We start from the raw sequence: 15242 nt of genomic DNA, 5'->3' as shown, positions 1-15242 counted from the left end.
CATGGACTAATTGAATTATTACATATTAGAACTATGATGTTTCTTCTGTATAATCAGGCAGCCACACATAAAGAACGATGGGGCTACAGATTGTAAGTGTTTAATCTATCGAAAAAAAGCTCTTGAAAAAAAATCATATTCCAACATTTGAATTGACATTCATTAATTTCAAAAGTCAACGCAAATCTTTAATAAAACCTCTGAAAAACCATACATATTTTAAAATTTCCTTTTTAAACGTAGACTTGGTTTATATTTGAGTCTGTTGTGAAATAGTTTCTCTTGAGTCGTTACTTGAATAAGATTCTTTGATAAACCATCATAATAATTGTTAGATTGTAAGATGCTTTTCTTTATCCTGCTTTGTACTCTCCAGTTATATACCCTTAAAAGTGATAAACAGTCCATACATATAATGTAGAAACACAATATAATTATTATAATTATACCGGTTGCTCCTAAAGCTATTTTACTCGTTTTTCTTTCATAAACACTAAATAATAATCTACGTTGTTTGGATAAGGTTGACTTGTCTATCAGTAAATGGGAAAAATTACCATGACCTCCATTTGGATCATATTTCCAGTCAGCAACTGTAATAAAGAAAAAGAAAATCGTTCTTGCCCATTTGCAGCATTTTTTTTTTCTCTTTTTAAAACCCTCTTTCTTTTCGTTTGGATATGTTTACATTTCTAACATTACAAACTTTATTGAGAAATTATTTTCTATAAAATTGAGAATGGAAATGGGGAATATGTCAAAGAGACAACAACCCGACCAAAGAGCAGATAACAGCCGAAGGCCACCGATGGGTCTTCAATGGAGCGAGAAAATCCAGCACCCGGAGGTGGGCCTCAGCTGGCCGCTTAATAAAAATGTGTACTAGTTCAGTGAAAATGGACGTCATACGTCGGGTTGTTGTCTCTTTGACATATTCCCCATTTCCATTCTCAATTTTATAAATAAAAAAAGGACTACCAGCAGTTACTGACATGCCAGCTCCAGACCTCAATTAAACTGATTGAAAGATTATGTCTTCATCATATGAAAATCAAGCACAATCCCTCCCGTTAGGGGTTTAGTATCATACCATCATAAAATATATGAGAAGAACATAACCCGTATCATGCCAATAACTGGTTTTATAATAAATGTGTTTATTTCCGATGCAAAGACCCTATCAGTGAATCAATATTAGTACCAAAATATGCCATTCTTAATGACTTGACAACAGTATCATAACTATATCCCTTCTGAATAAGTCTGTTTAAAGGTTTGGTTAGCGTTTGAGGTGAATACTATGTCTTTCTAATATTTTCTAAATTTTATGCATGTTCACATTATTTTTAATCGATCAAGCATTTGATGAACATGATTGGCAAGATGATGCTAGCCATTTATTAGGAACGGTTTATCCCGTCAATATACCTGGTCTCACTTCGTGTGGAGTTCATTACCATATGTTAACCCATTACTTTCCAGTGGAATGAAGTTATCAACAAAACTCCTGGGATGCAGTGCACTGTAAGCCTTTGTTCAATATGTATTATTCTATAGCATATATTCGTCGTCTGTCTCCCAACATTTTGTTGCTTTTTTCAATTATTTTTCTTCATGTTGAATTGAAAGGCAATTTTTCGAACTTCAGGTCTATTAGGTTTTTGAAAAGGTGTTTTTAATCATACTTTGTTTTTAATTATTTTAAACAATTAAGAAGTCACCTACGTGAACATACTGGCTTCGTTCCATTCCAAAACCCTGAGCTGGTACATCGTCTAATTGCATCACCTGAGGACACTGCGTATCCTACGTCACAAACGACGGCTGACAGGTTGGAATAATAATAATCTTGCACTACTACGCGGGAATTGTTTGGTATATCAGGATTACCACATTCTATAACTAATAGATATTAAGGAAATACTTAAGTTAAAGTAATACTGTAACAATAAAATATCATTAGGTAATTTATTAACACTCAAAATATTACCAATGAAATATTAAAACTTGAGAGTAAATTTTGATTACACATTGGTGTTTCCAAATTAAAACACATAGTTTTGTTTCTTAATTACTAGTAGATAATCTCTGTATACCAAATATGTCTGTTCAGCATATGTTTAATTATCTTTTTATGGTACTTTATAAATTCCGTGAGTCCGACGCGCTTTTATGGATTTATCTTCATGAGTATTCGGGTCACAATGCAACGTTTTACACGTTCGCTAGAGCCCAAACGCGTTGCAGTTTGTTCGCATACCCTTGAGCAACACGGTGATGTTGGTTTGCGTACCCTAGAACACTGCATAACAGTTCGTTAGAATAACTAAACGTATTACAAATTATTCGCTTACGCTAGAGCAACGCGTTGATGCTTAAAAGAGAATTCGCATTCCTGTTCTGTCCCTATTGTTAATTTTCCTTTTTGGAAGATGATGTTCCTTTAGCCACGTCCAGTCTGTGTTTTTGTTACTTGTTTTTCTATTTTGTATTGATCTGATGAATTAAGCCCATTTCAACTGATTATTATTGTTTGTTCATATGTTGTACTGTTACACCACTGTTCCAGGTTAGGGGAGGGTTGGGAACCCGCTAAAAAGTTTAACCCCGACACATTCTGTATGTTCCTGTCCCAAGTCAGGAGCCTGTAATTCAGTGGTTGTCGTTTGTTGCTGTATATCATATTTGTATTTCGTTCGTTGTTTTTTTACATAAATGAGGACGTTAGTTTTCTCGTTTGAATTGTTTTACATTTGTCATTTCAGGGCCTTTTATAGTTTTGCTCATTGTTAAAGGACGTATGGTTACCTATCGTTGTTAACTTCTATGTCGTTTGGTCTCTGGTAGAGAGATGTCTCACTGGCAATTATACCACATCTTCTTATTTTTATATCACACAAAAACATGTCGCTCTTATTACAGACTAATATCTGCATCAGCAACCGTTAATTTGATGCTTAATTGGCCATTAGAATTAAGATTAAGACAGGCGACATGACGGGATCATCACTATTAGGGTTTGAATACAATGCTTCTCTGACACAGGCACCAAATTTTTGTTTGATATCATTCAGATATTGCTTCGTGTTTGTGTCCTTAATTTGAAATTGTAAAGTAAGGGCAAAGTTTGCTAGTTAGAATATATTTTTGAATTCTTTGAACAGAGGAGTTTATATCAATTGTAAGGGATATCGATTATACCGTGAATAACTTCAAACGTACAATAGTTGCAACACATTGCTCTTGGTAACGCAAAAGAACTTTCCTCTATGCTACGTGAACTAACGGATACGCATTGTTCTAGTGTACGCGAACAAGCAGCAACACATTGCTCTAGGATACGTGAACAAACTGTAACACTTTCTCTAGTGAACGTCTCAACAAATGAATTGTGACCCGAATGGCCCTTCATACATCAGGAACGCTTTATACATCTTGAAATCAGATGTTTCAATAGTAAGAGTCAAAGGATTCATTTTTTCAATGAATCCTGCGCTTTATTATATTTTCTTATTTGATAACGATAGGGACAACTGAAATAATGCAAAGAAGGACAGACAACTCACTGGAAAAAAGAAAACGACGAAAAGACAAAACAACGTCAAAAAAGCAACACTCAGATAACAAAAGATGAGCAATAAAAGTGGGACTACGACAGAATAAGGAGTTTCTGCTCAGTCATACGATTGATCCTTGAAATGAAATTTCAAATAATTGAGTGTTTCCGTCCATAGAGAAGAACAAATATAAACCGCGGTATTTTCATTTTCTTTTCACTTTTCGTCTATCCTATTATAAGCATCTGTATGAGGCCTGCATCATTGAAATGATGGATGTCTGCAAGAACAGGACACAGGCAATTCTTTCTCTTTTCGTAGTTTTTTTTTTTTTGGTTTTTGACCTAGTATTGTTTGGTTTTTTCTTCTACTTATGATATTTTATTGTCCCTATGGTGTCTTCCATTTCATTTGTATAAATTTACAATACTTCGTTTAAGTTCGTGCATCCGAATCGCTTTTCTATAATTAACTTCAAAATATTTAAAAGCAAATGGTGTATACCAGTTATCTCATTTCCAGTTGATAAGGGGCAATCAGGAGTGGCTGCGAATTGCATATTCTCATTGATTCTATTGTACAGATGCCAGTGGAATGTTGCCAATTTAAAAATGAAAATTTAAGCGATGTCTTTGTTTTTTCAATCAATCCTCATCTGGCTGTATCTATGATATAGTTTATTTCAGGTTAATGGGATATGCGACCAACAAACTTTATACTGTGAAAAGACATTATGTATGTAGCAGAAAAAGTTTAAAAGGGATAGTGCTAGCTTTCTTTTCTTTTGGTTTTTCGTGGGAATCATCTGTATGAGATCTTCGTCATTGGCAAAATGTGGAACAATCGATGAGAACGTGACAGGGCTAGTTCCAGTAGGATTTGTATATTCTTGAAACATGGTATTCTAATCTTTGTTGGTAATTATTTTTTATGAAACAACGTTCAATTAATTCTTGTGATTTATCTTTAACTTTAGAATGATAAGTAATTGTGTATAGTGGAGAAGTCGGATTGTAATGCTTATTGAATGAAAATAAGGACTTTGACAGTATGTATTCGTTCAAATCTTTGGACTTTTTAGAATCCACATGCTATACACATCATTCTTATCATCCTTATGGTATGTAATTTTACAGAGCTTTGTGACGCGGTATTAGAGATGTTTGTTGTTATCTATAAAATACTATACCATTATTAGATACTGAAGAGTCTGTTGTGAGCTTTACTCCTTGTATTGTTGTCTGTCCGGTCAGTGTATAATCTCCTGTAACGAGAAATGACCTTTAAATATTTTTCTGTTAGGTCATTTACAAATTTAAAAGTGTACATGTTCATACTCAATTTTAGTAACCGTGAGCTTTCTTTGGTGATGTATTGAATTGTATTATTTCCCAGGAGGAAAAGGGAGGCTAAATTAAAAAAAATGCCCAAACCATGCCACATGTTAAAGTGCCTGTCCTCGTCTACTCAAACCATGCCACATGTTAAAGTGCCTGTCCTCGTCTACTCAAACCATGCCACATGTTAAAGTGTCTGTCCTCGTCTACTCAAACCATGCCACATGTTAAAGTGCCTGTCCTTGTCTACTCAAACCATGCCACATGTTAAAGTGTCTGTCCTCGTCTACTCAAACCATGCCACATGTTAAAGTGTCTGTCCTCGTCTACTCAAACCATGCCACATGTTAAAGTGTCTGTCCTTGTCTACTCAAACCATGCCACATGTTAAAGTGTCTGTCCTCGTCTACTCAAACCTTGCCACATGTTAAAGTGCCTGTCCTTGTCCGTCGTTTTCGTTGTTTGTGTATAGTATTGTTGTTTCTGACCATTCAGATCATTCAGGACTATGGTGTTAAAATGGGATTTTGTAGTCTACGCAGAATCCATAACTCTGAGTAACATAGCAATTAAGAAAGAGCTTTTTATATGGTATGGATAGTAATCAGACTACTGTTGGAGACTATATGACAACCTCAGTATAACATTTTTATCGCACAGTTGGGTTGCTTGACATATATATCAAACATCTTCTTTTATCCATATTACGACGATTTTTTTGCAATATAGAATAAGGCGATGTGGTATAGTTGCCAATGACGTGGATTTAAGCAACTATAGGTCACCGCATGGCTTTTAACAATGAGCAAACCCATACCGTATAATCAGCTATAAAAGACCCCAACATGACAAAAAGTGAGACAATTGTCACGAAAAAAAAACCAACTGCCTATTTTAATACCGTTTCACCGTTTCAGAAAAAAAGAAAAGTAGAGCTTAATGGAATGTTAAAGACATGTTAATCACGTGGCAGACAACTACTGGGAAAGTACTTTTATTCGTGGGGCATCAATTTTCGAGGTTTTCGTGGATGGCTATATCCACGAATTTAAGTGTCCAACGAAATATAACAACTGTTGTCCAATTCCAGACATGGAAAGATCTCCATGCAGGTTTGACTACATGGATACGGGCATAATTATAATCTAGAGAATACATCAAATATCATTCAACGCACTATGAACTAAACATACGACTTCAGACCGGATTCTACCCATTTAATCTTTTAAAAATCTAAGCTGTACTACTTTTAACCTTTTAATTCTCATGAAAAATAAGTTTTGATTGATAAAAATCAGATTTCCGGTTTTGATATGCGGTGATGAAGTGTTTATTTTATTTTTTCATAATTCTCATACGAAAAAAAAATAATAATTTCATTTTGGGCTTGCTTTTTTATTTCATAAGAATTAATTCTACAATTCGAAGTACATTTGTAGCATTTTCTTGTGTAACCGTTTTCGTTAAGTGACATGTTTATGGCCCAATTACACCTTTGATGATCGTCAATCTGTTGATCATTCGATCTTGAGTTATAAACGAAGTATTTGTTTCTAGCAGCTTAACGTTTACTAAACGATAGTCATCGATGACAAAGTTTCGGGGTAGAAACAAATGCACTCTTAGTCATCACTTCTGATTACACGATACCGCCTCGGTGGTCTCGTGGTAGCATGTTCTCCTCGAGTGCGGGAGGTCGTGGGTTCAAACCCCGGCCGGATCAAATAAAAGACTTTCAAAATCGGTATTTGCTGCTTCTTCGCTAAGCACGTGGCATTAAGGAGTAAGAGCAAAGATTGGTCGGCTCGGAGTCAGAATAATGTGTCCGTGTAAGGTGACATGTCTTTCTGCGGACTATTACCTTGTGAACTAGCAAGTTAAAAATCCGGCTCAGCGTGTCGGTCTAGTACAAAGCAGGGTAAATATTCATATTACACTAACATGTTCTCGTCCTGAATATGCATATTAATTTGCCGCTGGACGTTAAGCAGCCCTCCATCATCATCATCTGATTACACGTGTGCAACAATTAAAATGTTTACTTTGCAATTTCCTTCAATCGAGACAATTTGTAAGCATAGATGAGTCAGCTTAATTCCGAAAGCAATTCTTTCATTACAAAAATATTTGGAATGTTGTAAGAAATGAAAGACGAACAAGTGAGTGAAAATGAGCACCGTATTTTGCATTGTCCCATAAATCATTATAAGAAATATGATTAATTTCACGAATATTCGTTTCTGAAGTCTCCAAATTCTTCACTCGATTTTTTTTTCAGAAAACTCAAATCCACGAATTTAAGAACCCACGATCATGTAACTTTTGCTCAAATCACGAAAATTGATACCCACGAATAAAAGTACTTTCACTAGTAAATCATAAAGTAGTAGGACCAATTCCCAGTTGTTTCATTCACAGGGTCAAATCTAAAAGTCGTTAAATCTCACTGGAATTGAATATTATAGTCTATATCATGTACTTCAAATACTGTTTCACAATTTTACACATTTCTAAAAAATCAAAAGGTTATTCAGCAATGCATGTTGCTGTTGAAGGCATTTTGATACAAAATTGCTAATTTTACGTTTTAGTCAAATTTTGTATCGAAGGACTTCGCTAACCAAATCGAACTTATTTGCATCCGAAAGACAATACATAGCTTTACTTCAAACATAATTTTGGTTTTGGTTAACGGTGTCCTTCTTTAACAAATTTGGGATGAAAACTCAAAATTAGACAAATTTATTCAAAATTGCGGTTTTTGCGTCTATAATTTAATGACTCTATGAATGTTCTATGTCCAGTAATGTTTTATATTTATTTTTATGTATGCATGAATCATGGCTATATTACCTGGAAGAGTGTTTAATGTTGGGTCGCACAATTAGACAAATTTATTCAAAATTGCGGTTTTTGCGTCTATAATTTAATGACTCTATGAATGTTCTATGCCCAGTAATGTTTTATATTTATTTTTATGTATGCATGAATCATGGCTATATTACCTGGAAGAGTGTTTAATGTTGGGTCGCACAATTCAATCGAATCCCTCAATGTTCCGCCTAGCAATGAAGTGTTGTAGAATTGTATGCAAGTTATGTCCCCTGTTAAAGGCTGTTTATTGTCCAACGTCTTTCCGATGATAATATCGCCATGTGCATCCACAGAAACTGAAGCAGTTCCGAGGCCAAAGGTAGAGGTAATCGGAATGCCATCTTGGAAGTAAATAAGATCAATGTGATCATCGTTAGTCCATAGTTTGTTGAATGTAAAACCGATAAATACTCAGCTCCCATCTACAGGTATGGTCAGCTCACTAGTAAAAGAATATGACGCATAATATGTGTCTAAAAATGAGACATATAATGCGTTTCCATTAATACCGAAAGTAAAACCATGTGAAGCTGAGGAACCTGTGTATTGCAAAAAAGTTGCTGTCTGAGGTGATGTCATACGAACATAAAATACCCACGTCATTGCGTCATCACCATCCATGTTACCATCTCTGTTTTGGATTGTAATGGAGTTCCCGCTAGATACTTCCACATAACCAAAATCAGGACAACTGTAAACACCAGGGACATGAATAGATGGTCCATTTAATACAGCATATCTGTAAATATATTTAGGAATTGTCTATGTAACACTGAGTTAAACATTATTCTTCTTTGTAAAAGTAAATCTTATATCTTCTATGATGTGAATCTAATTATGCATCCCAAGTGGTGATACATTTATGGTATATATAAAAATGTTAAATTTGTATAAGATTAAAAGCTTTTTTGACGTTTTTATCTAAAATAAATTAGTAAACATTAGCAAAGCTACAGAATCTTGCACTAATCTAACTTTGTGTTCTGTTGTATCATTGCATTTTTTAAAGATTGCAACAAATATCACTGTACAAGAGTCCAGGATATAATATTACTGTACAATTGGTCAAGAATATAATATAACTGAACAATTAGTTCTGGATATAATATTACTGAACAATTAGTTCAGGATATAATTTTACTGTACAATTAGCTCAGGATATAACATTACTGTACAATTAGTTCAGGATATAAAATTACTTTACAATCAGTTCAGGTTATGATATTACTGTATATTTAGTGCAGGATATAATATTATTATAGAGGGGGGGGGGGGGGGGGGGGGGGGGGAGGATGAGAGGCTCAACCAAACAGATCAAACGGTAACGACTTGGAAACGAAAACGGACAACGACACAGATGGTGCAAACAACTTTGACAGGAGAGAAAGCAGATGCTAAATGCCATTGTGGAAAGATCTGCAAGAACCAAAGAGGCTTAAAGATTCACCAGTCAAAGTCTGGATGCAGTCGAGGAATTGTTACAGAGCAGCACACAGATTTATCTGGTGAGACGCAGGAGAATCCTAGCCAGGATACAAACCATAGCGCAATGAATCTCTCAGCAACAGTATCATCCCACGACAGCAGAAAAAGCTTGAATAGTGAAAAGCACATTACATAGCAAAGGCAAGAGACATCACATCAGAAAGAAATGATAGCATGGCCAAAGATGAACAGTGAAGCCCAATGGAGAGATCTGAACGATGGGTTATTCTAGAAACATCACTTCAAGGATGTGTTAAGAGGAGGATAGAAACACTGACTACGCTAGTATATAACATCGGGAAGGAGAGATTTGGTGTTGAAGAGAGAAAAAAAAGGAGTAACATCAAGCTGACGCCAAACAGGAGAGAACAGAAAATTAAACACCTAAGGAAGGAGCTCAAAGACCTAAACAAGCGGTACAATAGAAGCAATGAGATAGAGAAGCAAGGAATAGCCTGCCTTACAGACAGTATTAGAGATGAGTTGAGAAGAACTAGAAGGGCAGAACAAGAACCACTCAAGAATAGTAATAAGAAAAAAGCGAAAAATAGAGCGAACTTCATCAAGAATCCATACAACTACACAAAAACACTGTTGGTAGGAGAAAGAACAGGGCATCTGTATTGTAGTAAGGAAGAAGTAGAAAAGTATCTGCATGAAACACACTCAGAAAAAGAAAGAGAGACACCTTTGGGATATTGCCCAAGAGTTGAAGAAGTATAACAACCAACAATAGAATTTAAAACGAAGAAACCAACATGGAAGGAAGTTTGTGAGGTAGTAAAAAAGGCAAGAACAGGATCAGCAACTGGGTACAGTGGTGTACCATACAAAGTCTACAAGAGATGCACAAAGATACTTTGAAAACTATGGCAGCTATTCCGAACACTATGGAAAAAAGGAATCATTCCTGAAAGCTGGCAGAAGGCAGAAGGGTGCTTTGTACCAAAGGAAAACAAGAATAGTTACGGGTTGTACCATCTCGCCGATGCTATTCATTATGAGTATGAATATCATCATGAAGGCAACAGAAAGAGAAACAAGAGGTCCAAAGACAGATTCAGGGATTTTTCTACCAGCAACAAGAGGGTTCATGGATGACCTTACAGTAACAATGTCATCCCATATTCAAGCAAGATAGATACTGTTAGCACCGGAAGAGGTAGTCACTTGGGCCAGGATGAAATTTAAGCCAAGGAAGTCAAGATCAATGAAACTGAGAAAGTGTCAGATAACAATGAAGTTCCAGCTTAAGATCCAAGGGGACGAAATACCAACAATAGTAGATAACCCTATAAAGTGCCTTGGAAAATGGTTTGATAACACCCTTAAAGACAATACCAATGTGAAGACAGTACAAACACAGGTTGCATAATGGCTTAAGAAGGTAGATAAGAGTGGATTATCTGGAAGTTAAAGGCTTTGATATACCAACATGGGTTGCTACCAAGACTGACATGGCTTCTCATGATCTATGAAATGACAGCAACAACAGTCGAAGCCATAGAAAGAAAGATAAACAGTCACCTCAGAAGATGGCTAGGAGTACCACCAAGTTTTACAGCCATAGGTCTTTACAGTAGATAATCACAACTCCAGCTACCTTTAACATCAACTTTGTAGGAATACAAGGTATCAAAGAGAAGACTTGTTATGACTCTCAGAGACTCAAAGGATAGCAAGATTAGTAAGGCTGGAATCCAGACACGTACTGGGCGAAAATGGTCAGCGAGAACTGCAGTAGTTCAAGCAGAAAGTATTCTTCACCGACATAGCTAGATAATACAATTAATTATCTAATTACTACCACAATTTGATATTAATAAGTATTGTAATTTTCATTGTTATTAATAAATGTAATGTCAGTATTACAAATCTAATCTTGAATCAATCCTAATCCTATCTTATTTTTGGGAAATATTTTTACAAATTCAAATGTGACGTCACTTTGTGTGTTTTTTTTAGAATTTCAAATCTGACGTCACTTTGTGCGTTGATGCTTTGGCTAACTCGGCTGTGTATTTTTATATGTTGGATTAAGTTGTTTATGTAATGTCTCCGTTTTTATTCTGTAGTTAGTCCCCACTTCGGTTTTATCATGTATATCTATTGTATAGTCATTTTGTAAAATTTACTGTTTGCATAATTATAAATTATTCTAAATAATAAGGATGTTCTTGTCCCAGGCAGAAAACCCTGGCCGTGTTAGGCGCAACATTTTGGAAGTTTTGGTCCTCGGTGCTCTTCGGCTTTGTACTTGTTTTGGCTTTCAAGCTTTTTTCATCTGAACGTCACTGGATGGTCTTGTGTGGACGAGACGCACGTCTGGCGTATTGAATTTTAAAGCCTAGTACCTTTTGTTAGCTATTATTCGTGTGTTTCTTTGTCCTATATGTTCTCCCATTTGATTGTATTGTGGTCCTGTCATGTGATGTTGTCGTTTTGGTGTTGGGTTTGACGTTGCCATTAAAGCGGGAGGTTTGGCATGCCACAAAACCAGGTTCAACCCACCATTTTTTTCTTAAAATGTCCTGTACCAAGTCAGGAAAATGACCATTGTTATATAATAGTTCGTTTCAGTGTGTGTTACATTTTAATGTTGTTTTTTTGTTGTGTCGTTGTTCTCCTCTTATATTTGATGCGTTTCCCTCAGTTTTAGTTTGTAACCCGGATTTGTTTTTATCTCTATCGATTTATGAGTTTCGAACAGCGGTATACTACTGTTGCCTTTATTCTTCGTCACAAAGACTTAGTGGGCAACACCTGTACTGGTAGACAGGGCTTAGGAATGACAATTTCCAACAGTGGTCAAAGGCAACACCAAAAGAGAAGAGCAGCATGGTGCAGTCAGAAATAAGACAAGTAGAAGAAGAACAAAGAAGGACAAAAGCAGTAGAGCTTAGCCGTCAAGGAGCATAGATGAAGTGGAACTTGCCAGAAAGAAAGATCACATGGGCAGAGTTATGGAGGATGGAACCATTCAGAATTTCATTCATGCTTAGGTCAGTCTACGATACACTTCCTTCCCCTTCACACTTACACCAGTGGGGACTGATAGAAGAACCAAGCTGCAAGTCATGTTGTTAAAGAGGTATGAAGGCACACATACTTTCAGGCTGTAAGGTTGCTCTGACACAGGGAAGATATCGATGGCGGCACGACAAGGTCCTAAAACATCTGGCAGAGATCCTTGATATTGAGAGAAGGAAGAAGAGACCATCAGTAACAGAGACAAAGCAGATCAGATTCGTCAGAGAGGGAGATACTGGTCATGCAACAAAGTCACAACAGCACTTCATCTTGGACAAGGGCAGTGAATGGAACATGAGGGATGACATTCGCAAGAAGCTTGTGTTTCCTGAATGCGTACAGACAACCCTACGCCCAGACATTATAGTTTGGCCACAGACGTCAAAGATGATAGTAGCAATAGAACTACTTAGTAACAGTTCCTTGGGAAGAGAGATGTGAAGAGGCATGCCAGCGGAAGAAGGAAAAGTACACAGAGCTGATGACAACATGTAGAGAGAGAGGTTGGAAAGCGTGGCTGTTCCCAGTAGAAGTAGGCTGCAGAGGATTTCCTGCACAGTCAGTATGGAGGATGCTACAGGCAATGGCAATAGTCGGAAAGGCAAAGAAGACAGCAGTAAGAGAGATAAGGGAATCAGAAGAACGTCCATCTTGCTGGTTATGGCATCGCCGAGATGATCTGAGCTGGAAGCCGAGTGCTGATGTGTAGAGGTTTGGCCACCTTTACTGACCCACCAACCGGAGGATGTAATGGTTCAGGGTAGAAACATCTGGGGAAGGTTGGAACCATCCGAAGACATCAAAGCACCGGCAGAGAGCGACAGAGATTCAGGGATGAGGGAAGATGAGCAGTCAAGAGAATATGACAGCAGAAAAAGCAGAATACCACCATCTGTAAGTATTTAGTGCAGGATATAATTTTACTGTACAATTAGTTCAGGATATAATATTACTGTACAATTAGTTCAGGATATGAATTACTGTACAATTAGTTCTGGATATAATATTATTGTACAATTAGTTCAGGATATAATATTACTGTACAACTAGTTCAGGATATAATATTACTGTACAATTAGTGCAGGATATAATATTATTGTACAATTAGTCAGGATATAATATTACTGTTCAGTTCATGACATAATATTACTGTACAATTAGTTCTGGATATAATATTACTGTTCAACTAAATCAGGATATAATATTGCAATTAGTTGAAATAAATTAAATTGCATAAAAATATATTCAATTATAGTGAGAGAAAAAATACAAGCAAATGTACACGAAAAACGAAAGAAATATTTTGTTTCTAAATAAAGACCGGATATCAGATTATATGACTTATGTTTTATTTGCCATTCGTTCTGTTTGCATTGCCATTTATTCTATATTTTACCATCATGAATAAATCGATTGTAAACTTTTATTAACTATCATTGATTACACAAATAAATTTGACACCTCGGCTTGCATGGTTAGTCATTTTGAATTATGTTCTTTCTACTCAAATATATACAAAATAAACTTTCACATCCGGGGCCCATTCAAAACTAGATACTTCTATTTAGACCAATTTATATTATAATTGCTTGACTTTGATATACACATAACTTCAGCGAAGACGTCCATGTATAGTTTTGGGTTTAGGTTTTTTACTATTACCACTTTTGTTTAAAACAGTCAGTAGAAAACAGGAAAATTCGGTATATCATATATTTTCTTAGTATGAATGTCTCTGAAATTTTCATAAAAAACGCCTGAATTTTTAACAATCAATGCATCCCATCTTTCATGAGAATATTCAAGTAAAAATGTCCATGCTGATTGGACGGGCCGACGACTAATTGACCACAGACGCAAAGTGAAGTGTTTATACCACTTTGCAGCCAGGAAGCAAATAAAATACTAGCAAATGTCATTATTTAATTCAACAACCTAAACAACATTCGACCAAATCAAGGATTGAATCAGACGCAACTTCAAATAGATTTTAGAAATAAATTATGTGAAATAAAATTATACATGCGAAATCAAAAACCATTCAATAAAACTTTTAATTTGCATCTAACTTTTATCAAGATTGCAATATTGAATTGTGTCTCCACCTATCATTTGGCAACGAAAAGTGTACGCCCAGAAGACGCCACTATTAATATACAAAATGTAAGTACATTAAAAACAAAAGATATACCTCTTGTTAGACTGGTTCGTCTCATCGTGTAGATTGTTGCTGATTGGCCAGAATGAATGTGGAGAAGGCGGTTCCCTCGACACATTCAGAATGTTGACCCTGTGATTTTTAGCATCCAACACTAAAAAATTAAACATGATGATGAATACAGGTGATCGATACGTAAATGGACGATCGAAGATAGAAGTTCAAATGTAGATATTTCTAAGCTTTGTTAATATCAGATATATAGGGCACGGTTCTCTGCATACGTTTATTGCTGTATAAATCATTAAAGTGTATGATATGTGTAATATCTTAAAACATCGAAAAATAAGATTTCGATGTACAGTATCGATTGTCCATTTTCAAACTTAATTAAAATGCTGTATGTATAGGTTTCAGTCACGTCCGTTCATAATTTGGATATTAGAGCGAGTTTGTCAATAAATCCTGATCAATGTCATTGGATGAAGTGAACTTGTTTGTCGATAATTTTCAAGCAATTTCATTGTATGAGATTGGTTTGTAATAAATAATGTACTTTGTAATTTGATATAATATTTACAACATGCACGGTACCAATTTTATTGCACCAGGTGTAAATTTCGTCAATAAATGTGTCTTCCGTGATGTTCAATGCAACATTTTTGAAAATCAAAAACCCAAACAAACGTCGAAAGCTGATAACAAAAAAGGACCTAAGGTATAGCCAAACCCAGACAAGAATTAAACAAGGTTCGTCAATAAATCGTGTATCGATGACATTGGGTGAACAATGTTCGTCAA

The 15242-nt window shown here is 35.7% G+C and overlaps 1 pseudogene; it reads right to left on the bottom strand.

Annotated features, from left to right (window-relative positions):
* Positions 1 to 353: 353 nt before the first annotated feature.
* Positions 354 to 11222, bottom strand: LOC127733377 (uncharacterized; annotated as a pseudogene).
* Between the last annotated feature and the right edge of the window lie 4020 nt (positions 11223 to 15242).

Source organism: Mytilus californianus, unplaced genomic scaffold, assembly GCF_021869535.1.
Source record: "Mytilus californianus isolate M0D057914Y unplaced genomic scaffold, xbMytCali1.0.p SCAF_3, whole genome shotgun sequence".
Classification (NCBI taxonomy): Eukaryota; Metazoa; Mollusca; class Bivalvia; order Mytilida; family Mytilidae; genus Mytilus; species Mytilus californianus.
The sequence above is the reverse complement of the archived record's forward strand: the minus strand, read 5'-3'. Positions and strand labels throughout refer to the sequence as shown.